The 25872-nt window shown below is 43.9% G+C and overlaps 1 protein-coding gene across 6 annotated transcripts in view; it reads left to right on the top strand.

Moving 5' to 3' along the window:
- Positions 1-25872, top strand: part of psd3l (pleckstrin and Sec7 domain containing 3, like) — a 433935-nt gene that overhangs the window by 142318 nt on the left and 265745 nt on the right. The window contains exon 1 of one of the 6 annotated variants that reach the window (XM_068045067.1): positions 792-1004. The exons of 4 other annotated variants lie outside the window; for them this stretch is intronic. The gene's annotated coding sequence lies outside the window, so the exon portion shown is untranslated. Of the gene's footprint in view, positions 1-791; positions 1005-22052; positions 22154-25872 lie in introns of those variants that run through there. One more of the 6 variants, XM_068045076.1, reaches the window with a different exon arrangement.

Raw genomic sequence — 25872 nt, forward strand, 5'->3', positions numbered from 1 at the left:
ATTCCCTTGTGCTTAGAAGGTTGAGGGGTGACCTACTTGAGATGTTTAAGCTGATTGAAGGATTTACTTGGGTAGATATAGAAAATTTATTTCCTCTGGGGGTGTCTGCATGGCTTCACTTTAAGAGCTTCCATCAGAATGGGTGCTTTGCTGCTGATGCACCCTTGCAGGCAATGCACTGCCTGCCCACCCTGAACATGCGAATAACCTTGTGCTGGTTAAATGGAGACAAGGTCACCTCTGCTGGTGGAGGGTGCCCGTTGGAATCTTGCACCTTGGGTATGCAGTGATATTACTGAGGAAAGTGGGATCAGTTCCCTTGCAGGTACTTTGTATATCCTCTTTCTTGCATCATGCTGCATCTGTCCTAGGTCCTTATTACCGTGTCCTTGGCCCCTGTACAGAACCTGACATATCAGAGGGCTTGATCAGTTCTGGTAAACACATTTTATTTACTTTTGGTTTATTTTGAGGACAACACATATATTATACATTTTATATATTTACTATATATATCATATATTCCTGCATGTTTGTTAATTGCTTGCTTGTTGTGTAATTTCATATTTTGCTCACATGCTGTCCCGAACATGCAAACCACATACTTTAAGCCCTGCTGCATTAAGATTGTACTAAGACTTGTGCAATATTAATGTGGTAGGGCAAAGTAGTTCATGTGCTGTGAATTGGAATGAGATGTACTTGGAGTTACACACGGTCTGGAGTCCTTTTAGAATATACTCAGCTGTCTGGCATGTGACTTTCCAGCTGATCGGATAGTGTCGTAATGCAGAGAGCTAGCTGTGTCTTTATAAAAAGCAGCATTAATATTTGAATAAACCTGCACCACAGAGCAGCTCCAGCTGGTAGCAGGAGATGCTATTTCTAGGTTAGTGAATAGCTCGATGTGAGGAGGCAGAGGTGATTTCCGCAGGTTCAGAGGGAGGACGAGGTGGTTGTGGAAGTGGGAACTGGAACTGGTGGCAGTCTTTTGCAGCAAGCAGGTACTTCTTCAGTTCTACTTTGCCAGTAGTTTCTAATCAATGATTAATGGGGAGGGGCAAGGTCACTGAAGAGAGGTGACTGCGATGCACTGCTGCCCTCTACTGCAACCCGGGCAAGCACTGGTGATAAATGGACTGATAAGACTGAATGAATTTCTAAAGCTGCACAGTGTTTAAAATCTACTCGACTGGAAGTGAGTGTGATGTACATACGTGTTCTTTCATCATTAACAGAGGAGAATGATATTGATGCAGTGGTTCAAGATTTTAGAACTGTCGAAAGTACAATGGGATTTATATAATGTTGGCACGTATGTGCTTATTCAAATTGTAATGGGGCAGAAAATTGTTGAATTGCAATATTTAAATTTCTTAAAAAAAACTTTTATTTTTGTTTTATTGAAATGCTTTGAGGGCAGAAACCACAATTGATTCTTTCTATCGAATGCAGCATGAGAAAGATCTAGTTTGTGAAGAGGAGCAGTGAGAATGCATTGTGACTGACAGCATGACGATGCTTTTTCAGGCACCAACAACTCTCTCCTTTGCAGCTTGTAAGCGAAGGCATGTTCTTGATGTAACTGATTTGGTATTAATGGTGATTTAACCTATTTTTAAATTGATGCCAGGCTCTATGAATCTGAATAAACTTTCAAATTACAAATGGATTGCAGTTCAGCCATGCTATCTAACTACCAGAGTTGGACTTCAGACAGGCATGACTTGTACTTGTGGATTTTTGACCATTGTTAAATCAGTTGTGTTAACAAAATACATGTGTATTCACTCACCAAGCTGGAAATATTATGGGGGAGGGGATTGCACTTGCGATGGTGACCTCTGGGATGTTGCTGTTCTTGTTTCTCTCTCTCTCGTTTCCCTGGATGAAAAGCTCCTAGTAAAAGCCTGGCTCAGGTATAAAATTAAAACCTGACCCAGGCCCGACCCGACAACAGCCAACCCAAATCCTTTAATTTTTTTAAATGCCCGGCCCGACCCGGACCCGGACCCGAACCCGACACATGTAGTCGGGTTTGGTCGGGTAGCCGGGCTTTACTGCAGAGTGCGGAGTCCAGACTGCACGTTTCCCACCTTGACGTCCTGAATGTTCATTTGAAGATTACTTCCCGGAGCAAGGCAGCACTGTCCACGTCCAGCCCGACCCCACCCCGAATGCTGGACTCCGAAGAGAGACCTGACCTGACCCGACCCGACCCCGACACGTCGTCGGGTCTGGTTGGGTTCGGGTCAGGTAGCCACGCTTTAGCTCCTAAGCCTCAATTTGCACTGCTCTGAAGCTAGCTTCACGAGTAACTTATCCTTCAGTTTACTGTCCAGCTGTGTTGGGAGGAGTCCGCTTTAAGTGCAGTGCCAGTCCCCATGACACACGACCAAGATTGGGAATGTGCTGTGTAGCAAAGTGAACTCAGTAACTATTGATGCGTTATATACAAAGAAATAAAAATATCTCCAGTTACAAAATATAACCAGTAGTAACAGGACCATTTAATGTTTTATGATGAAAAATCCATGAGGAACGATCTTCTTTGTTTATTGCATAGACCCTTTAAAATGTCTACTGTATTCGCTGATAATTCAGTCTTTTTTTGTAAATGATTGGTAAAGATGAAAAAAGCCATTGTCAAATTGAGGAACTTTGCAAGTGAACGAGGAGTATTCTTTAATCTGTTAATGCTACCTTGGTACAACATGAGAGTTTCCATCCAGTTACCTTGAATTGCTGTGCTGCAGTTAGCAAAGCACTAACCTCACAGTCCATCAGGGGAATGGATTCGTCTGAGCATGGAGTCCTGCAGGCCCAGTCTTGTTCTGCTCACAGTAGCTGTGCTGCCACCACTGTGTTTCTGCATCTGAAGTCATTTATTAAGTGTTGATTCAGAGGAGATTTTCAGTCATTGATCAAGGAAGTAATGTTTAACTACAAGCAGGCGGGCAGGGATGGAATTTTTTTCTTGTTTGGGGTAGTAGTGGGGGAGCAGACAGGAATTACATACCACCAGGCTTTTGTCACTTTCCACCGAGCTCTGTTCAGCAACACAATTATTGTCCCGAGCAGTCGCTTTAATCTGTTGTCCACATTTGCAGTGCTACTACGTTGTGTTCATACTATTCCCACATTCTCCCTGGTAACATCCAGTTCTTTTTCCCTATTCCCAGGATTTTATTTTGGTTTGCTCTCACTAATTTGCATACAGAACAAAAGATTTTGTCGACATGATCTCTCAAATGCGATTAGCGGGCGAGGTGATTGGACCAGGGCTTGCATTTCAGTTATCATTTTAAATTCGTATCTTGTGTTCTTGTTGTATAATGCTTTGATTTTATAATATGATTAAATAGCTGTGCTTACCACAGCTTGGGAAGTAGAGAAGTGATGTTGCAGTTGCTGTGCAGAACAGGCTGAGGAGCTGGGGGAATGCGGAATGATGTGTTACAGCACCATCACAATTAGGAGGGTATAATTACAGCGTGACAAGTTTACATAGGCAGTTGCCATTAGAAATATGGACAGAGAAATCTGTAACAGAAAAAGTTGACACTAAGGTATGACAAAAACTTGGCAACAAAATAAATTTTGCAGACAGTAAGTGTACAAGACATACATTTTTAATTATATAGATGGTTCTACCATAAAAGCTTTGCTAGTTTCTCGCAGTTTTTCCCCCTTGCCCTACTATTTTGGTGCTGGGGCTCAGGTTGCACCTTGTCTCTGGCAGTAAATGGAAGTCCAATTTATGAAAAATAGATGATTCAACACTTTTTATGCCTCTCTAATCGTCATAAATTTAGACCATTCACCATGACATGTTCTTGTAATTCTGCATGTGATTGCTGCTAATACAGGTGCTGGCAGACTGTATTCAGACGCGTGGTAGTAAATTAAACTTGGCCACTGGTCGCTTCCTGCTGGTGAAATGTCACAAAACCATCCTGTCTGCAGTAGCAAGCTGAGCACGAATGAGACAACTGCACAGGTTGTAGTTTCACCTCCATTTAATAATTCAGCGAGGGGCTAGACTGCACGTTGGAGTGAACAGGACAGGAATAGAGTGGGTGGTGGTGGCAGTTGTCTTCCTTCATCTGATGCCATGAATCAGGCCTCCCAACTCTTTGAGAGTGGCAAGCATGAGATTGCAAACCCCACAGCCTAGGGTTCCAGGTTTTGCACCTTCATGGTCCCGAAATGGCGAGTGATAACTCAGTCGCATTGTGGATTATACTTGCCTGTGGACACTTGGCCATGTTGTTTTGTTGATGTCCTGGCTGTTTGAAGATCAGTACTTTGTCTCATCGCTGATATTACTTTTGATATCAAACCCATACCTGCTGGGTATATTTTCTTCCTCTGGTTATTTTTAACACTATTCCCCCGCTTTATGCTCACTCCTGATTTTTCATTAAAATGAGCAAATGGAGGAAATTGTGGCCCTTAGACGCTGCAGTTGGTTAACTTTATGGAGTTTCTACATATTTTGTTGGGAAAGAATTAAAGAACATTAGCTGCATTTACTTGTGTCCTTCCAAAAAAAATGTCATAAACAGAATATAACTTCCCTTTGATGCGTACACAATGCCTGTTAATAATAATCCAGTGCATCATCTCTTTCTAAAATAGACATACACAATAGTCAGTATAAGAAAAATGTCCTCCCAAGGACAGCTGAATATACTTTGGGTTGTAGGTGGCAAAGCTGATCTTTACCTTATGCTGCCCAATAGTGACTGGCCAATGGTTAACGAACTCCTGTTGCTAATTCATTGAAATATTAAGAACAGGAAGAGACTCTCAGCCCCTTGATCCTCTCTGCCACCTGGTTAGATCATGACTGATCTGCATCTCAGCTGCATTTGCCTTCATACCCTTAGCTAACAGAAATCTATCTCAGACATGAAAGCAACAATTGACCCAGCATCCACAGCCTTTTTAGGTGGGAGGGGTTTGGCAGAGTGGGAGGGAGGCAGGGGAAAGTAGTTCCAGACTTCTATCACCCTTTGTATTAAAAAAAAAGTTTATTCAATGTTTCTCCTCTTCAATCTAACTGCAGTTGTATCATTTCTGATCTCATCTTACGATGTCATGTTCACTTGATCTGTCTCCCTGGTAAATACTGAAGCAAACAATTATTTAATATTTCTACCGTTACACTATCACTGCTTGTTATGTTATCCTAACCACCCCTTAATAACCCAATACCCTTCCCGACTTTCCCTTTTTTGAATTTATGTGCTAATAGAAATTTTACTATTTTGTTTTATGTTCCTTGATAATTTAATTTCATAGCTCCTCATTACCTTTCTAATTGTGTTTTTGACTTCTTTCCTAGTCTTTGTATTCTCCCTTGTCTTGTTCTGCTCTACTGAAAATGTAAGTTCCTTTCTTCACCCTCAATTTTTCCTTATCTCTTTATTCATCCGTGGTGCCACATAAGTGTTTAGTTTGTTCTTGTTTTTTAGCAGAATGTATTTTTTCTGGGCTCTGTTAAACACCATTGTAAATGTTTCTCATTGTTTTTCTAAATCATTGTTTGCCAAAATTATTGTCTATTTTGTTTTCCCAAGTTCTATCCTCAAAATCAACTTTTCTCCCATCTGTTACACTGGTCTTTGTCAGGCTTATGTCCTTCTCAGTTATTATCCTAAACTATATTCTCTTATGTTCACTATTGCCTAGATGCTCCCGATTTTTACTTCTCTTGTCTGCTCTGGTTCATGCCCCATTACCAGTTGTGAATCCTTGCTTTTTGGGCTTGTTACATACTGGCTTAGAAAGGAGTCATGTACACACTGCAGGAACTACATTCCCTTATCCCCTTTACCTACCTCTTCTGGCCAATTAATTTCAGGGTAGTTGAAATTCCCCATGATTATTTTATGCTTTTTACTCATTTCAATTTGATTGCATATCCTCCAGCTCCTTTCCTGTATGGGGTGGGGCGGGGCGGGGTCTGTCAACTACCCATATTAGTGTGATTATATCTTATCTCTATCCACATGGATTCTATTTCTGCCTTACAGATGCTGCGCTAGTTTTTTCTACTGCCTTTGTGTTATCTCTGCAGCTTCTCCGCCTCCTCTTTTCCCCAACTGTCTTTTTCTAAATATGTTATACCTTACAATGTTTAATTCCCAATCACAATTTTTCTATAGCCATGTTTCTGTAATCCCTATATCTGGTTCCTCACTACATATTATTGCCTCTAGTTCCCCTGTTATATTATGAACACTGTGTGCACTATACAGGCACTATACTATAATAGCAGTCTCTCTCGCTTTGAATTTTTGCATTCCTGTTCTATAACTTTATTTACTTCCTGACCATTTATGTGTTTTGGCTGTCCCATGCTGTCCTCTCCTGTTTTGTTTAAGCTTGTTTCATTTCCTGTAGATCCCACCCTGCAATCTTCATCGTTTTAAGCCATTGTGACCCCACTATTTACCATTTGCACTAGGACATGGGTCCCATTCGGATTCAGTTGGATTCCGTTCCAACGGTACAGCTCCTTCTTGTCCCAGTGGTGCCAGTGCCTCATGAAAAGGAACTGTTCTTTCCCCTTTAGCCAAGTGTTAATTCTCCTGATCTGTTTGCTCCCATGTCAGATTGCATGTGGCTCGGGCAATAATCCAGAGATTATTACCCTCAATGTCCTGCTTTTTAATTTATTTCCCAACTCCTGATACTCCCACAGTAGGACCTCCTCCCTTCCCTTACCTATGTTGTTTGTTCCAAAATGGAGCACGACAACTGGATTTCCCCTCTTCCTTTTCGGAATTCCTCGCCAGCTGCCTCAAGATATCCGTTACCCCGGCACCTTCAGTCCTGTCATTCCTGGCTGCAGAGGATGCTATTGTCCTCCTAATTATAGAGTTACCCAGCACTATAATATTTCTATTCTTCTCTCCCCCCACTCCCCGCCCCTCAAAAAACCCTTAGACAGTCTTCTGAGCCATGGTGCCTTGCTCACCATTGTGACTGTCCTCCCCACAGTCTTTCTCCTTGTCCTGAGGTAGGGCTGGATTTTAAGAGCTTGGGCGAGCTGAGAAAATGGGCGGGCTGCATGCCCAAGAGCCGCTGCAATCTCCCGCATGGCGGCTCGCGTGGAGGGGGCAGGCTGTCCGTCGCCAGCAATGGTGTCAGCTGCCTGCGTGCAGGCACTGGCGCCCTTTTTAAAGGGCAGCCAGCCCTGCCGGCACATTTAAATTTTTAAAGAAGTATCCCCGTCCATAATTAAACAAATAAATTTATAACGCCCCTTTCCCATCCCTCAATAAAAATTACTGTAACTATTTGCCCTACCCGCTGCAAAAAAATCACATTTTACATCTGACCTTCCCCACTCCTCCTCCCCTCCGCCCCCCTCCCACCAAACTGCACAAAGATTAAAGGTCAACTCATCCCACCATCCCGTACACCCATTACATTTATTTGACCCCGTTTCCCCCCTCCCCACGCTGAAAATCCTACCTCCTCCCCCTTCCCCACCAGTGTGGTGCCGCGTTTCCAAGGATGCGGATCTGAAGGTGCGGGAGTGATGGCCACCGCACCAAAGATTGTGGCGGGCCCTCAAGATCGCAGGTATGTCTATTTAAATGTATTAATTTTATTGATTTGAATATTTTAATTGTGGTCCTGTCGCCCAGTGGTGGGGGGGCCGGGCCGCCTTAGAGCCTCACCGCCGCCGGGAGGATTGGGTGGGCCCTCACTGCGTCGAGGTCCATGGTGGGCCTCATCTGGAGCCATCTTCAGGCCCCTCCCCCTGCCCACTAGGGTACCCAACTCCTGGGGGTGGGGGGGAACAAAATTCAGCCCATGGTGAGTACATCGCAAATGTTAGCACCAGTCTTAAACTTAAATAAAGGCAATTACAAAGATATGAAGAAAGAGTTGGCTAAAGTAGAATGAGAAAATGGATTAAAAGGTAAGACCATGGATAAGCAGTGGCAGACATTCAAGGTGATAATTCATAACTGTCAATGCAGATATATTCCATTGCAAAAGACTGTACCAGAAGGATGCACCATCTGTGCCTAGCTAATGAAGTGAAGGAATGTATCAGATTGAAAGAAAAGGTGTACAATGCTGTGAAGATTAATGGTAGGACAGAAAATTGGGAACATTTTAGAAACCAGCAAAGGATGACTTAAAAAAGAGGGAGAAATTAGAATATAAGAGTAAACTAGCAAGAAATTCAAAAACAGATAGTAAGAGCTTTGAAAATTATATAAAAAGGAAGAAAGTAGCTAAAGTAAGCATTGGCCCCTTGGAGTGAGAGACTGGGGATAAATACTGGGAAAGAAGGAAATGGCAGAGACTTTGAACAAGTATTTTGTATCTGTCTTGATGGTAGAAGACACTAAAATCATCCCAAGAATAGTAGAAGACCAAGGGTCAAAAGGGACAGAGGAACTTGAAACAATCACTATCACTAGAGAGAAATTACTAGGAAAACTAATAGGATTAAAGACTGATAAGTTCCCTGGACCTGATGGCCTGCATCCCAGGATCTTAAAAGAAGTGACTGCAGAGACGGTGGGTGCCTTGGTTGTAATCTTCCAAAATTCCCCAGATTCTGGAAAGGTCCCAGTGGATTGGAAAACTATTCAAGAAAGGAGGGAGACAGAACGCAGGAAACCATAGGCCAGTTAACCTAACACCTGTGATTGGGAAAATGCTGGAATCCATCATTAAGGAAGTAGTAGCAGGAAATTTAGAAAAATACAATACAAAAGTAGAGTCAACATGGTTTTGTGAAAGGAAAATTGTGTTTGACAAATCTGTTAAAGTTCTTTGAAGATGTAACAAGCAGGGTGGATAAAGGGGAACCAGTAGATGTAGTGTATTTGGATTTCCAAAAGGTATTCAGTAAGGAGCCACATAAAAGGTTACTGCACAAGATAAGAGCTCATGGTGTTGGGGATGATATATTAGCATGGATAGAGGATTTGCTAACTAATAGGAAACAGAGAGTCGGGATAAATGGGTCATTTTCAGGATGGCAAACGGTAACTAGTGAAGCGCCACAGGGATCAGTGCTGGGACCTCAACTATTTACAATCTACATTAATGACTTGAATGAAGGGACCAAGTGTATTGTAGCCAAATTTGCTGATGATACAAAGATAAGTGCGAAAACAGGCTGTGAGGAGGACACAGAAAAGTCTGCGAAGGGATTTCGATTATGTTAAGCAAGTGGACAAGGGAGTCTAGGGTTATGTGGGGCAGGCAGGAAAGTGGAGTTGAGTCCAAGATCAGATTAGCCGTGAATGGTGGAGCAGCCCCGAGGGGCCAAATGGCCTACTCCTGCTCCTATTTCCTATGAGATTATGTCTGTGGGGCCTCCTTCTCAACTTCATCTAAGTCCCCGCTACCCGGCTCCCTGACGGTCACAGCTTCCCCTTCCTGAAACTGTGCTTTTCACCGGGGTGTGACAGTGTCCTGGATAAAACGATCCAAAAATTTCTCCCCCTTCCTTGTGTTTCAGGGGATCTCTAACTCGCCCTTCAGCTCAGTGACTAAGTCAGAGTGACTCAAGGCAGAGACTTCTCCTATGGTAACCTGGCATAGTCTGGCTGTCCACAAACTCCCATGTACCACAGTTCTAACACATGGTCTGCCTTGCTATCTCTAATCATTTTTATGTTCTTGTCTATGATAACCTGAATTAATATTAGCTAGGCAGCTTTTAAAAAAAATAATTACTTACAGCTTTCTCACCTGATTTACTCATCCTTGGAGTTTCTCCTCCATGCACGCCACGACGTCAGTTTTTCAGGATTTTCCTTGCATCGTTTTCCCTGTCTGCTGTTTTTACACTGTTTTATTTTGTGCTGGTTCTGACGTCACTCTTTCAATAGCTGCTTTATTACAGCTTCTGCTAGCGCCACTTTATCCTCCTACAAACTTGTGGTTTGTGAAGCCATTGTTGTTGATTGGATTACATATAGGACTACTCTTGAGATTGTTTGAGAAGTGTCCTGTGCTCTCCATGTATAACGTAGTGTTTTGTATATTTAATAACCCGATACAGAAACATGTAATATATTCTGATGGTAGATCTGAAATTGTGTGATGTCAGGTGTTTGTGTCCCAATCATCTTTCCTACCCTTTCACATATGTCAGCTGCGTCTCTTAATTACTGCTGATAGTCATGGTCACGGAAGAACTATAGACTTATTTTAATTGAATAACTGAAGGTGATGCAGTGAGTACAAATAGTGTCAGCCCGACTCTCTGTGCCTTCTGCTCCCTCAAAATAGATCCAGATTAGATCAGTATTAAGTTGCTGGTCCAAAATGGCTCTTGCGCAGCTGATGCTCATAGAAAATGCACAGACATCATAAAGAAAGGGGGTCATGGGGTCCAAAAGAACAGTGAGCTCCACTGTAGGAGTAATGGCTAAATGTACCATCTGAATTAATACTGATCCAAAACAGATCTCCAGTTTGATCTGCAGGCCGTGCTGACTTCAGGGAGCTAAACAAGGGAAGCTTGTTGACGTGTTTCAGTTGGTTTCATTGATGCTGGGCTAAAGAGGAGAAAAATCAGCCAGTGTTCCCACTTTTTAAGATGCTGTCACTATCTTTGCTTAACGCATTGGCTCCAACAATACTTCAGAAAAATCACTGTCAACCATAGCTGTGAGGGTAGCATGCTGAATTAGAAAGCCATGGGTTTGTCTCACTTCAGTAATTGTTGCACATACTCCAGGCTGACGCTTCAGTACTGAGGGAGGGCTGCATTGTCAGAGGTGTCGTTTTTTGGGTGAGTCACTAAACTGAGGCTGCAGCTGCCCTCTCAAGTGGATGTAATAGGTACTATTAGACTTTTCAAAAAAGAACAGGGGAGTTCTCCCCAGTGTACTGGCCAATATTCATCCTGCAACACCACAGATTATCTGGTTATTTATGCAATTGCTATTTATGGAAACTTACTTTTTAAAATTCTTTAATGGGATGTGCGTGTCACTGGCAAGGCCAGCATTTGTTGCCCATCCCTAATTGCCCTTGAGAAGGTGGTGGTGAGCTGCCTTCTTGAACCGCTGCAGTCCATCTGGTCTAGGTACACCCACAGGCTTTGGGGAGGCAGGGGGTTAGTTACGCTGCAGAATTCTCAGCCTCTGACCTGCTCTTGTAGCCACAGAATTTATATGGCTGGTCCAGTTCAGCTTCTAGTCAATGGTAATCGTCAGGATGTTGATGGTGTGCAAAATGGCTACCGCGTTCCCATCCATTACAACAATGACTGCACTTCAAAGGTACTTAATGGTCTGAGAAAGGTGCTATAGAAATGCAAGGCAATCTTTCTTATACAATACATTATGCATTGTGTGATTTGTCGTCACAAGCTCACTGCTCCTGGTAACAATTACAAATCTACAACAACCAGCATATTGTCGTCACTCAAGATACATCCAGTGTTGGATGGATAAAATCCCTAACTGCACTTGCTTTGTGCTTTTCAACATTTAAGTAAACGCAATATGAAAATTTCACATATTTTATTGAAATGCTAATGACAGGTATCGCACAAGAACATTAGCAGTTTGAGACAATACATATCACTTTGCATCAGTGCCCACATTGATACAGGTGTCAACATTGGAACTGAGCACCAAGACAGTTCCCAGAGAGTGCTTAAATAGAGTCCTGTTTCTCTTGATATCTCTCTTCCTAGTGGGAACACACCTAGCGTGTGGCTTTTTTAGTAGCTTCAATAGGTTACTCCCTGGGAGCGTTCACTATTCACCTGGTACAAACCTGGCTCTAGGTTGGAATTTCTGTTGCCTTTAGTTACATGGGTTGTGTCTGAGGAATGTTGAAAATCACAACACAACCAGTCAAGGTCAATTTCTTTAGCAAGCCATGAGGTCCATAAGGAGTGGAGAATCATAGGCTTTGAGACTAGAGGTGAGCTGCACTGATGGGTTGGTGATTAATTGCACCATCTGTGCCAATACTGAGTGAACAGATGTCCAGTTTGATCCACAGGCTGAGCTGATTGAGGGGATCTCAAGGACAGCTCTGTTGGGGATGCTGCAGTTAGTCTCTGTGTCCCTGGGAGATCAGCCAGCGTTCCCGCTCCTGATTGCTGTCCAGTGAACCTTACACATGGACAGGTTAAAGCCCTGCTGTGACGCCCTCCAAGGTGAATAGTCAGCCCAGCTGACGTGCATTTGAAGAATGACCACATGAACAAAGCATCAGAAGGCTGTTGGAGCCTGGAGAATTATAACTTCCGTGAAAACAGACCAGTGTCCTCACCTGGAATATACAAAAGGGCTGCGAGCTTCAACTATTTTTCAAACTGCAGATTATTTCTGGTAACCTCAGCAGAACAGTACAAACTTGCAAGCATCCATTAGATGTACATGTTAACGCTTTCTTGACTGTGTGATAAATGTTTCAGATTTTAGCATAATTTCTTTCCTTCTCCCCATCCCTTCACTGCAGGATCCATCTCTGCAGTGTCTAACTAGTAGCCCATTTCCAAGCTTGCATTGTTCCTCTGTAGAAGATCGGGACAATGCCATTTTCTGCCTTTTTTACCTTCTCCTCACGTGAAGATACTGATTCCTCCAGTACCCAAACGGTTTTTCTTTATCTGTGAGTCTACATGGGGAGCATTGATTGCAAATTCAACCATCCAGCCTGGCACATGGATCACTGAGTTTATGAGAGGAGCATAGGAACATAGGAATAGGAGTAGGCCATTCAGCCCTTCGAGCCTGCTCCTCCATTCAATACGATCATGGCTAATCATCCACTTCAATGCCTTTTTCCCACACTATCCTCATATCCCCTTGTGTCGTTTGTATTCAGAAATCTGTCAATCTCTTCTTGAAACATACTCAATGACTGAGCTACCCCTCTGGGGGAGAGAATTCCAAAGATTCACAGCCCTCTGAGTAAAAATATTTCTCCTCATTTTGATCCTAAGTGGCTTCCCCCTTATTTTGAAGTTGTGTCCCCTGGTTCTAGACTCTCCAACCAGGGGAAATATCTTAGCTGCATCTATCCTGTCTATCCCTTTAAGTGTTTTGTAGGTTTCAATGAGATCTCCTCTCACTCTTTGAAACTCCAGAGAATATAGGCCCAGTTTCCCCAATCCCTCTTCATAGGGCACTCCCGTCATCCCGGCAACAAGTCTGGTGAACCTTCGTTGTACTCCCTCTAAGGCAATAATATCCTTCCAAAGGTAAAGGGACCAAAACTGCTCACAGTACTCCAGGTGCGGTCTAACTAAGGTTCTATACAATTGAAGCAAGACTTGGCTACTCCTGTACTCAAATCTTCTTGCGATAAAGGCTAATATACCATTAGCTGCCTTGATTGCTTGCTGCACCGGAATGTTAGCTTTCAGTGACTTATTGATGAGGACTCCCAGGTCCCTTTGTACATCGACACTTACTAATCTCTTACCATTTAAGAAATACTCTGCATAACTTTTCCTCCTACCAAAGTGGATAACCTCACATTTTTCCACATTATATTCCATCTGCCAAATTCTTGCCCACTCACTAAGTCTTTCCAAATCCCCATGAAGCCACTTTGCATCTTCCTCAACACACATTCCCACGTAGTTTTGTGTCATCCATAAACTTGGAAATATTACATTTGGTCCCCACATCCAAATCATTCATGTATATTGTGAACAGTTGGGGCCCAAGCACTGATCCCTGCGGTACCCCACTAATCACAGCCTGTCAACATGAGAATGACCCGTTTATTGCTACTCTCTGCTTTCTGCCTGTAGACCAATCCTTAATCCATGCCAGTATATTACCTCCTATCCCATGCTTTAGCTTTAATTTTGCTAACCAACCTCCTGTGGGGAACTTGATCAAAGGACTTTTGAAAATCCGCTGACTTCCCTTTATCAATTCTGTTAGTGACATCCTCAAAAAACTCCAACAGGTTCGTCAAACGTGATTTCCCATTCATAAATCCATGTTGACTATGCCCAATCAGATCATTATTACCCAAGTGTCCATTTATCACATCCTTTAGAACATAGAACAGTACAGCACAGTACAGGCCCTTCGGCCCATGATGTTGTGCCGAACCTTTAACCTACTCTAAGATCAAACTAACTACCTACCCTTTATTCTACTATCATCCATGTACCTATCCAAGAGTCGCTTAAATGCCCCTAACGTATCTGCTTCTACTACCACCGCTGGCAGCGCATTCCACGCACCCACCACTCTCTGTGTAAAGAACCTACCTCTGACATCTCCCCGAAACCTTCCTCCAATCACCTTAAAATTATGCCCCCTGGTGATAGCCCTTTCCACCCTGGGAAAAAGTCTCTGACTATTCACTCTATCTATGCCTCTCATCACCTTGTACCCCTCTATCAAGTCACCTCTCATCCTTCTTCGCTCCAATGAGAAAAGCCCTAGCTCCCTCAATCTTTCTTAGTAGGACATGCCCTCCAGTCCAGGCAGCATCCTGGTAAATCTCCTCTGCACCCTCTCTAAAGCTTCCACATCCTTCCTATAATGAGGCGACCAGAACTGAACACAATATTCCAAGTGTGGTCAAACCAGGGCCTTATAGAGCTGCAGCATAACCTCGCGGCTCCTAAACTCAATCCCCCGTTAATGAAAGCCAACACACCATACGCCTTCTTAACAACCCTATCAACTTGGGTGGCAACTTTGAGCGATCTATGGACATGGACCCCAAGATCCCTCTGTTCCTCCACACTACCAAGAAGCCTGTCTTTAAGCCTGTATTCTGCATTCAAATTCAACCTTCCAAAATGAATCACTTCACACTGTTCCAGGTTGAACTCCATCTGCCACTTCTCAGCCCATCTCTGCATCCTGTCAATGTCCCGTTGCAACCTACAACAGCCTTCCACACTATCCACAACTCCAGAAACCTTTGTGTCATCGGCAAACTTGCTAACCCAGCCTTCCACTTCCTCATCCAAGTCATTTATAAAAATCACAAAGAGCAGAGGTCCCAGAACAGATCCTTGTGGAACACCACTGGTCACCGAGCTCCATGCTGAATACTTTCCATCTACTACCACCCTCTGACTGACTTCTATGGGCGAGCCAATTTTGTATCCAGACAGCCAACTTTCCCTGAATCCCATGCCTCCTTACTTTCTGAATGAGCCTACCATGGGGAACCTTATCAAACGCCTTGCTAAAATCCATATACACCACATCCACTGCTCTTCCTTTATCAGTGTGTTTTGTCACATCTTCAAAGAATTCAATAAGGCTTGTGAGGCATGACCTGCCCCTCGCAAAGCCATGCTGACTGTCTCTAATCAAACCATGCTTTTCCAAATAATCATAAATCCTGTCTCTCAGAATCCTCTCCAATAATTTGCCCACTACCGACGTAAGACTGACTGGTCTATAATTCCCAGGGTTATCCCTATTCCCTTTCTTGAACAAGGGAACAACATTTGCCACCCTCCAATCATCCGGTACTACTCCAGTGGACAGTGAAGACGCAAAGATCATCGCCAAAGGCGCAGCAATCTCTTCCCTCGCTTCCTGTAATATCCTTGGGTATATCCCGTCTGGCCCCGGGGACTTATCTGTCCTCATATCATTCAAAATTTCCAGCACATCCTCCCTCTTAACCTCAACCTGTTCGAGCATATTAGCCTGTTCCACGCTGTCCTCACAAACGACCAGGTCCCTCTCACTAGTGAATACTGAAGCAAAGTATTCATTTAGGACCTGCCCTACCTCCTCCGACTCCAGGCACAAGTTCCCTCCACTATCCCTGATCGGCCCTACCCTCACTCTGGCCATCCTCTTGTTCCTCACATAAGTGTAGAACGCCTTGGGATTTTCCTTAATCCTACCCGCCAAGACTTTTTCATGTCCCCTTCAAGGTTCCTAAGTCTATTCTTCAGTTCCTTCCTGGCTACCTTGTAACCGTCTAGAGCCCTGTCTGATCCTTGCTTCCTCAACCTTAAGTAAGCTTCCTTCTTCTTCTTGACTAGCTGTTCCACATCTCTTTGTCATCCAAGGTTCCTTCACCCTACCATCCCTTCCCTGCCTCATCGGGACAAACCTATCCAGCAGTCGCAGCAAGTGCTCCCTAAACAACCTCCACATTTCTGTCGTGCATTTCCCTGAGAACATCTGTTCCCAATTTATGCTCCCCAGTTCCTGCCTAATAGCATTGTAATTCCCCCTCCCACAATTAAATATTTTCCCATCCTGTCTGCTCCTGTCCCTCTCCATGACTATAGTAAAGGTCAGGGAGTTGTGATCACTATCACCGAAATGCTCTCCCACCAAGAGATCTGCCACTTGGCCTGGTTCGTTGCCAAGAACCAAGTCCAACATAGTCTCCCCTCTAGTCGGCCTATCTACATATTGAGTCAGGAAACCTTCCTGGACACACCTGACAAAAACTGCTCCATCCAAACTATTTGCACTAAGGAGGTTCCAATCAATATTAGGGAAGTTGAAGTCACCCATGACAACAACCCTGTTACTTCTGCACCTTTCCAAAATCTGCCTCCCAATCTGTTCCTCCATGTCTCTGTTGCTATTGGGGGGTCTATAGAAAACTCCCAACAAAGTGACTGCTCCTTTCCTGTTTCTGACTTCCACCCATAATGACTCAGTAGACAAACCCTCCTCGACGACCTCCCTTTCTGCAGCTGTGATACTATCCCTGATTAGCAATGCCACTCCCCCACCTCTTTTACCTCCCTCCCTATTCCTTTTGAAACATCTAAACCCCGGAACATCCAACATCCATTCCTGTCCCTGTGATATCCAAGTCTCCGTAATGGCTACAGCATCGTAGCTCCAAGTACTGATCCATGGTCTAAGTTCATCACCCCTATTCCTGACACTTCTTGCGTTAAAATAGACACACTTCAACCCATCATACTGGCTGCAACTTTGCCCTGTCAACTGTCTAACCTTTCTCACAGACTCTCTGCACTCTGTATCTGTCTGTTCAACGGCTATCTCATCCACTGATCCGTGGCTCCGGTTCCCATCCCCCTGCCAAACTAGTTTAAACCCTCCCGAAGAGCTCTAGCAAACCTCCCGCCCAGGATATTGGTGCCCCTCCAGTTCAGATGCAACCCGTCCTTCTTGTACAGGTCCCACCTTCCCCAGAAGGTATCCCAATGATCCACAAATCTGAATCCCTCCCTCCTACACCAGTTCTGTAGCCACGTGTTCAGCTGCACTCGCTCCCTGTTTCTAGCCTCACTAGCACGTGGCACCGGTAACAATCCTGAGATTACTACTCTGCTCGTCCTACCTTTCAGCTTCCAACCTAACTCCCTATATTCGCTTTTCAGGTCCTCATCCCTTTTCCTAGCTATGTCATTGGTACCGATATGTACCACGACCACTGGCTGCTCCCCCTCCCCCTTAAGAATCCTGTGGACTCGATCCGAGACATCCCTGACCCTGGCACCCAGGAGGCAACATACCATCCGGGAGTCTTGTTCGCGACCACAGAATCTCCTGTCTGTTCCTCTAACCATTGAATCTCCTATCACTATCGCTCTCCTATTCTCCCCCCTTCCCTTCTGAACCATTGAGCCAGGCTCAGTGCCAGAGACCTGGCCACTGTGGCTTTCCTCTGGTAGGTCGTCCCCCCCCCAACCGTATCCAAAACGGTTAGAATAGATTCGAGCATTTTCCCTGTGACTGATGTCAGGCTAACAGGTCTGTAATTCCCTGTTTTCTCTCTCTCTCCCTTCTTAAATAGTGGGGTGACATTTGCGACCTTCCAATCGGCAGGAACCGCTCCAGAATCTGTTGAATTTTGGAAGATGACCACCAATGCATCCACTATCTCCACAGTTACCTCTTTCAACACTCTGGGATGTAGAATATCAGGTCCTGGGGACTTATCAACTTTCAGCCCCAATAATTTCTCCATTACAACCTTATTACAAATGCTTATTTCCTTCAATTCCCCCTTCCCCCTAATCCTTTGGATCTCTAATTTTGGGAGATTTCTTGTATCTCCCTCAGTGAAGACAGACACAATCTAATCATTTAGCTTCTCTTGCCATTTCTCTATTCCCCATTGTAAATTCTCTTGACTCTCCCTGTAATGGACCCACATTTGTCTTCGCCAAACTTTTCCTTTTTATGTGCTTATAGAAGCTTTTACAGTCCTTTATGTTTTTTGCTAGTTTACATTCAAATTCTGTTCTCCCTTTCTTTATCAGTTTCTTCATCCTCCTTTGCTCTATTCTAAAATCTGCCCAATCTTCAGATTTACTACTATTTCTGGCAACTTTATAGGCCTTTTCTTTTAATCTTATACAATCTTTAACTCTCTTTGTTATCCACGGTTGACTGCCTTTACTTTTGGGGTTTTTATGCCTTGAAGGAATGTATAGTTGATGTAAACTATGTAATATTACTTTAAAGACTATCCATTGCCTATGTACTGTCATGCCTTTTAATGTATTTTCCCACTCCACCTCAGCCAATTTGCCCCTCATACCTTCATAATTTCCTTTGTTCAAATTTAACACCCTGGCTTCAGATTGAACTACTTCACTTTCAAACATTATGTAAAATTCTATCATATTATGGTCACTCATCCCTAAAGGTTCTTTTACAACAAGATTATTAATTCACCCTTTCTCGTTACATAATATTAGATCTGAAATAGCCTGTTCTCTAGTCAGTTCCTTAACCATCCCTAACACACTCCAGAAACTCGTCCTCCACAGCATTAGTGCTCATTAGGTTTACCCAGTCTATATACAGATTGAAGTCATCCATGATTACTGTATTACCCATGCTACATGCTTATTTCATCTCCTGATTAATGCCATACCCCACAATACCACTACTGTTTGGTGGCCTATAAAAACTACTACCAATGTTTGCTGTCCCTTGCTATTTCTTAGCTCTACCCAAACAGATTCCACATTTTGTTCTTCCAATCTGAGATCCTCCCTTACTAATGTTCTGATCCTATCCCTTATTATCAGCACAACTCCACCTCCTTTTCCTTTTTGCCTGTCCTTCCTAAATGTCGAATATCCTTGAATATTCAGTTCCCAGTCTTGGTCACCCTGTAGCCATGTTTCTATTGCAATTAGATCATAAGTATTTACCCCTATTTGGGCATTGTTGCAAATGCTGTGTGCATTCAGGTAGAGTGCCCTTAACCTTGTCTTCTTGACATTCTGCGTTCTGAGCCTAGTTGATGCTCGCCTTTGTTTCGCCTGCCTTCTAATGTCACTTGCTACTTTTCTACCTCCTGTTACCAGCTTTACTTCCTTCCAATTTGAGTGATCCCTCAGGTTCCCATCCCCCTGACAAGCTAGTTTAAACCTTCCCCAAAAACACCAGCAAATCTCCCTGTGAGGATGTTAGTTCCGGTCCTGTTAAGGTGTAGCCTGTCCATCTTGTACAGGTTCCACCTATCCCAGAACCAGCCCCAATGCCTCAGAAATCTAATGCCCTCCCCCCTACACCAATTCTGCAGCCACGTGTTCAATCGATCAATCCTCCTATTCCTATGCTTACTAGCATGTGGCACTGGGAGTAATCCTGAGATTACTGCTTTGGAGGTCCTGCTTTTGAATTTCCTTCCTAACTCCCTAAAATCTGTTTTCAGGACTTCATCCCTCTTCCTACCTATGACATTGGTACCAATGTAGACCACGACCTCTGGCTGTTCACTCTCCCCAGAAGGATGTCCTGCAGCCACTCCGTGATATCCTTGACCCTGGCACCAGGCAGGCAACGCGGCGTCCTGAAGTCACGTTTGCTGCCCCAGAAACGCCTGTCTGATCCCCTGACTATCCAATCCCCTAATGCTATTGCTCTTCCAGCCTTCTTCTGCACTGCCTGCCTGGTCCTCTTAGACTGCCCGGCGGTCACCCTTTCCCTCTCAGCCTGCATGTTCCTAACCTGTGGTGTGACCACCTCCCTAAACATGCTATCCATGTAGTCCTCTGCCCCGCAGATGCACAACAATGACTCCAGCCGCCGCTCGAGTTCTGAAACCCTGAAGGGTCTTGACAGGGTGGATGTGGAAAGGATGTTTCCCCTTGTGGGAGAATCTAGAACTAGGGGGTCACTGTTTAAAATACGGGGTCACCCATTTAAGACAGAGATGAGGAGAAATTTTTTCTCTGAAGGTCGTGAGTCTTTGGAATTCTCTTCCTCAAAAGGTGGTGGAAGCAGAGTCTTTGAATATTTTTAAGGCAGAGGTAGATAGATTCTTGATCAAGTGGGGTGGGAGGTTATCGGGGGTAGGTGGAAATGTGGAGTAATCAGTTCAGCCATGAACTTATTGAATGGCGGAGCAGGCTCGAATGGCCGAGTGGCCTACTCCTGCTCCTAATTTGTATGTTCATATGTAACCCAGAGCTCGGGCTTCTGTAGCCAGTGACACTTCCTGCAATGTGTTCATCTAGGACATGTGGTGCGTCCATGACTTCCCACATACCGCAGGATGTACATTCCACTTGGCCGAGCTGACCTACCATAGCATAACTTGAAAAACTTTTTATTACAATGAGAAGTAAAATAACTTACCAGTTACTCACCAATCAACTTCTTCCCCGTACCGAAGAGAGAGGCAGCTACTGAACGTTGAAAAAAGGTAAAAGAAAGAAAGAAAGGAGCCCCTCCCTCACCAAACCCACACTTTACACTCTGGGCACTCAAATTTATTTTCTTAATTTGTAGTTCCCCTCCTTAACGAACACCCTCAATTACCAAACTCCCTTTTTCACACTCAGTGCAGGAGGGGAGCAATAGGTGAAAACCAGAAAAAAAATTATTTCATCAAAATCCATTTATCATATTTCCAAAAAAAGTTACAAAAAAGCCATTGTATGTATTGGATGGTTTAGGCGCAAGCATCGCTGTTGTATGATGCACTCCTCCCATGTTTATAAGCCATTTACATGTCAGACCTGGATCAGTGGGTAGCACTGAGTCAGTTGATTTGTGGCTTCAATCCCCATTCCATAGACTTGCGCACACTGACCAGATTGACAGCTCAATGCAGTACTGAGGAAGTGCTTTCTTTCTGGTGAGACGTTAAACTGAGGTCCCATGTGCCCTATGTAAAAGGTTCCGGGGGCTATTCGTAGGTGTCCCGCCCAACATTGATCCCCAATCAATACAAACAAAAAAGGTTAACTGATCATTTATGTCATTGCTGTTGTGGGATCTTGCTGTGCAGAAATTCTCTGCTGCAATTGTCTACAAAATAACAGCGACTTCACTTCAAGAGTAATTCATTGGCTGTGAAGCACTTTGGGATGCCCTGGGAGCATGAAAGGTGCTGAATGATCCAATTTCTGTGCCAAGGTGGACACAGTGAAAGTAGAAATTGAACGTCACTGGTGCTCTCGATAAATTACAGCAGCCCTCGCTTTGATATGTCACCGTAGTTGGTCTTTAGCCAAGTGACCTCAGCGGCCGCCAGTCCTGGGTTTTTCTGACTTGTAAACAGTGTTGCAATGGAATACAACAGAAAGCACTCTGGGTTATAACATTGCTGATTGCAACTGCAAAGTATTGACAGAACAAGATAAAGAAATTATTGGCATTCTCCCTCCCAGCCACCCCCCCCCCCCCCCCCCTCATCAGTTTATTCATTTGCATGCCTCACTTAATACCATTTATATATAAATACCTACATACGTACCCCTGGGTGCATTAAACTTAGTGTAGGTGCCTCAGTCAGATCCAGTTCAGGAAGCTTGGCCTGATTTTAAAAGGAATCTCTTGTTTGTTGAACCAATATACCTGTGTGATTTTAAGGTCACTGCTTCCCTTTCATCCCCATTCCCTACCCCCACCCCCCAAAGCACTAAGCCTACCAACAGCTGAGGCAAGGGGCCATCCTCTAACCCATTGAGTAACCAAACAACTGAGGTGAGCATTAATTGGCTAACTTCATACATGTTATGTTCAAAGTACACCTCTGTTTTCCCTCAGCTTTGCTCTCGGCTCATGGTTTCATGATTTGCCAGCATTTCAAATGCAGGTGCCCACAACCATTCAATGTCGAGGTGATTGTGAAAATTGGCTTGGTTGAAAGGACTATTGAGTGGTGCAGCATTGTATTAAAGATCATTATCTAACCATCTACTCCCGAGGTGGAGCACAGCTGGGATTCTACACAAGAGGTTAGCTCTCAAGTTCACATTTGTCACTTTTCCTGTCTTAATATTGCATTTGCTGACTGTCACTTTTGTCTTGGACCATATTGACTTTCAACTGCTCCATACAATAATGTTCTAAGTACAGTTTAAAAAATAGGCAGCTAAAATAAAGTGTTGTTTTGCACAAGTTAACTTTACAATGGGGCTGGGCGTTGCTTGGTTTAAATGCATTGAAGGAGCTGAAAGGTATTCCTGATCCATTGATCTAAAAAACAGCCTGGGATTTATCCAGTTTTACTACAACTGTGGTACTCGCTAGAGATTTTTTGTTTTCCTTTGAATTTTAAGAAAAATTGCTAGTAGGGTGTAGGGTCAAGAAAGTTAGGACAACAGCAAGGTTTCAAAGAATAAAGACAAGATGAGATTGGTTTTCAAAACTCTAAAATTGTTGAACATTGGGAAACCTGAGGAAAGTGAGAAGGTGGAAGGTTAGCGGGGCTAGGTGGAAATGTAGAGTAATCAGTTCAACCATGAACTTATTGAATGGCAGAACAGGCTCGAGGGGTCGAGTGACCTACTCCTGCTCCTAATTCTTATGTTCGTAGGTTCGTACTTCGAGGTCCTGGATAGGAATCAGTTGGAGTAAGAGACGCTACTGAGTCTTGGTGGTTAGAGGGAGGAGGGTGAGCATTTATGATGTGTTTTTTTTTAGACAGAGTGAGACAGTATGGGATAATTTTGAAAGTTAATAGTTTTCAATGGTTAAAGCAACATGTAAGGGTAACAGTTTGAAGGGTATCCGTTATCATTTTTTTTAGGAATGGAGTGAATGCTCGGAAATTTCCAATGAGAAGGAAAGGTAGACTAGGAGGAAGAGAGGTCGAAGAGACTGTACAGGCATGGGTCTGAAGAAAAATGGGAGAGATCCCATTGGCGGGTGGATGGAGTTGAATTGCAGATCAGCCATGACCTAGTTGAGTGGTGGAGTATGCTGGAGGGGCTGAATGGCCTATTCCTGTTCCTATTGGACCAGCAGTTGGCTTGGTGCCCAGACAGGGGAAGGATGCAACACACCCGAAGATAGTAAAACTTTAAGGTCCAACAGAACTGCCTCAAACTGAAGTGGTTCTGTTTGATTTGGCTGACAGTGGTCTGAAGCTTTTCCTGTTTACGTTGCAGGGCAGATTCTAGAGCACCAGAGGCAGTAACCACCTCTGACAGCCGGGGGGTATTTTACCCAGATTGATGTACGAGCAACATCTCATTCTCTTACAGAAATGCAGCAGTGCTATGACCCGAGGAGGTAGATGTGTCCTGTTTTTCCACCGCACTAATTTGCTGAGCAGTTAGTATTCCAATGCTGCTGTTAAAAGCTTGCAGGCTCATCATAGTTACAACTAACATATTGTTAACAGGATTTCTGGCAGTGGTTGGATCAGTTTCATGGCCTGAGAATGTCCCTCATTGTGTGGCTGTGTTTATAGGCATGGGACCTCCTGCAAAGGTTCACTTTGGAATCCTAGGGTTGCCAACCCTCCAGGATGTGCTGGAGTCTCCAGGAATTAAAGATGGATTTTCTGGACACAGTTAGCAACCTGGGAGAAACAGCATGAGGCATTAAAAAAGTGTTTTCCCTCATTTTCATTTTTGTCCATTAGTTATAAAGATATTAGAGATGGGGGACAATTTTAATCTGCAGCATTTAGGGGTTGGGAGATCATGTGATGAAATCTCCAGGGATCGATTCAACAGGAATTAGCCACCGTACTGGGTTGGCTCGGAGCCCATGGAACTCCCAAGGATTTAATGGGCCTAACAGTGCCCTTTACTGGGGGATACATTCCAGAGGAAGCAGAGGCTAATATCCCTGTGTTTTCAGTAATTATATTCTCTGTGGATTTGTTTGGGGGGGCGGTGGGAGCGGGTGATAGAAGGGAGATGAATGAACAGGAGCATTGACAGAAGTACTTGACCTTTCAGTAGGCATTGTCAACATGAACACACATCATCCTTTACAGCATTGGTTAGAACCTTCTATTTGGTAAATCCCATTTCAGCTTGTTGCTGTTTGATTTCATTTCTTCTTCAGGTTAGTAGTGTCAGCTGTGGCTCGGTTGGTAGCACTGTTGCCTGTGTGTCAGAATGTTGTGGGTCTTGAGGACAGAAATCTAGGCAGACACTCCACTGCAGTAGTAAGGGAGTGCTGCATTGTCGGAGGTGCCGTCTTTCTGATAAGACGTTAAACCGAGGCCCTGTCTGCCCTATCAGGTGGACGTAAAAGATCCCATGGCACTCTTTCAAAGTAGAGCAGGGGAGTTATCTCTGCTGTCCTGGCCAATATTTATCTGTCAATCAACAGCCCAAAACCAGATTAGCTTGTCAATATCACGTTGCTGTTTGTGGGAGCTTGCTGTGTGCAAATTGGCTGCCACGTTTTCTACGTTGCAACAGTGACTACACTTCAGAAGTTCTTCTTTTGGGATGTTCTGAGGTTGTGAAAGTTGCTAAATAAATGCAAGTCCTTCTTTTCTCCCATCCCCTTAGGTCTGGTTTTCCTGCACTGGCACCCACCCTAGCTCAATGGGCAGGCATCAGCTACCAGGCTTTTACTGCCAGTCAGTACACAACTGCTCAGAGGTGTTACTGGATAACACACTGAGTGTCCTTTCCTTTCACTAGATCTTACACCCTCAGGACAATCCAGTTTTACTATTATAAATCCTAATATCATACTGGCTGCACACAGTTACAAGCTTTCTGGCTTTCTAATTGCTACACTGCTATTTTGTATTCATTTATTCTCAGGATGTGAGCTGGTGAGGCCAGTGTTTTTGTTGCCTATCCCTAGTTGCCCTGGATACAACCGAATTGCTTGCTTGAGTGGAGAGCAGTTAAGAGTCAACCATGTCAGTGTGGGACTGGAGTCACATATAGGCCAGAGTAGGTAAGGATGGCAGCTTTCCTACCCTAAGAGGGTTTTTTCATAATCCGACAGCTTCAAGATCACTTTAACTGATACAGCCCCACTGTTTATAGCGGATGCAATCGTCAGAATGTTATCTACTCACTATATGCAATAGCCAGTATAATGTGGTTGCTCTGTTACAGTATTCTACTCTAAAACAAGAGCTACTTCTGCCCAGTTGTTTCCAGCTCCAGTCTGACCTGCATCTTTATTTAAACTGCAGTCAGCACTTTGTGCAAACAGCACCCCCACAAAACTTAAAGGGAATTAGAAGGACTTAATTACCCAAAAGGTAATTGAATGTTAATGAGGTAGAAGAATATAAGAAGTAGGAGCAGGAGTAGGCCATACAGGCCCTTGAGCCTGCTCCAGCATTCAATAAGATCGTGGCTGATCTGATCTGGGCCTCAACTCCACTTTCCTACCTGCCCTGCATAACCCTTGACTCCCCTATAGTTCAAAAATGTCTATCTCTGCCTTGAATATATCCAATGACCCAACTTCCACTGTTCTCTGGGGTAGTGAATTCCAAAGATCAACGACCCCCTGAGAGAAGAAATTCCTCCTCATCTTATATTGACCCCTAATTCCAGGTTTCCACACAAGGGGGAACATCCTCTCAGTATCTACCCTGTCAAGCCCTCTCCGATCACCAATAAGATCACCTCTCATTCTTCTAAATTCCAATGAGTATAGGCTCAACCTGCTCAATCTTTACTCATAAGACAAACCCTTCATCCCAGGAATCATCCTAGTGAACCACCTCTGATCTGCCTCC

Source organism: Heterodontus francisci, chromosome 1 (assembly GCF_036365525.1).
Source record: "Heterodontus francisci isolate sHetFra1 chromosome 1, sHetFra1.hap1, whole genome shotgun sequence".
NCBI lineage: Eukaryota > Metazoa > Chordata > Chondrichthyes > Heterodontiformes > Heterodontidae > Heterodontus > Heterodontus francisci.